The following is a 1,153-nucleotide window of genomic DNA, read 5'->3' on the forward strand; positions in this document are numbered from 1 at the left end:
CTACGCCTCGTTTTTTTTTGGGGGGGGGGGGGCTCAATGTGACAAAAATTTCCCCCTGATATTTCTTTTCTTTTTGTGCATCAGTCTTTTTTAAAAGTCCTTTATTTGACTCCCTCTCTTTCTCTCTTTAACCGATTCTCTTGATAGCAATTTAATTTAATCTGGGGGGCTCCAAGCAGCTACGTCCTTTGATGTTTCTTTGACAGGCTCTCCTAACACATCAGATTTGATCTAACCTTTCTTGGTGCATAGAAAGAGAGAAAAAATATCAATTATTAGGTGAATTTGAAGTTGCATTAGAGTTTTTTTTGCTGCTTCCTAGTTGCTTTAAGTGCCCATCTGTCTAAACATCTCTCAATTTTTGCCTCCTTTTTTCTGATCATTTCCTCGACTTATTCATGAGCCATGGGAGCCACGCTTTGTAGTCTCCATGTAGCCGTTTCGGACTACCCCCACTGAATACAGCTATGTGCCTGCATAAAATATCTTTTTCATTCTGCCTTCAAATTCTCTGAACTCCGTTCACATGAATGGCCCAACATTCTGACGTTTTTTTTTCCTTCTTTACACCCTCTCACACCCTCCCTCACTCTCTTATCCTTTGCGTTGTGTCCTTCGTTGTGGATTTGTATGCAGAAAATCACTGCTGTTGCCACAAAGCACAGTGCATCACTCCAGATCATCTTTGGACGCCCTGCTGTGTAGGTTATAAAGAAAGATCCCTTAATGACACTTTGACTATTAACAATGTTTTAAGTCAATATGTCTCTTTTAGTCTTCCCTCTATAGGCCAATAAATGTAAAAAATGGTGTGTTTAAGTGACTGGGTCGTATTTATAACTGCATAGAGGTTCTTCTCATGGCTTATGTCTGTGTCATCGGCCTCATAATGGTTTTACACTGGATCATTTATTTCCTGCTACAGCCCTTTTATGTGTGTGTGTAAATATGAGTGTATACACATAAAAATGATTATAGTATAGTGATCTTAATAATATATATATATATACATGCATACACGCACACACACATAATTTACTGATGGGAGGAGATTGATGATTTGTACTGTAAGGTTATGGAATCAGGATGCCACATACGTCAGATTTATTCCAGTTAGTTCCAAAATATGCCGCCTGTGCCATGCTCTGAATTC

Source organism: Sinocyclocheilus anshuiensis, unplaced genomic scaffold, assembly GCF_001515605.1.
Source record: "Sinocyclocheilus anshuiensis isolate Anshui unplaced genomic scaffold, SAMN03320099.WGS_v1.1 scaffold1620, whole genome shotgun sequence".
Lineage (NCBI taxonomy): Eukaryota > Metazoa > Chordata > Actinopteri > Cypriniformes > Cyprinidae > Sinocyclocheilus > Sinocyclocheilus anshuiensis.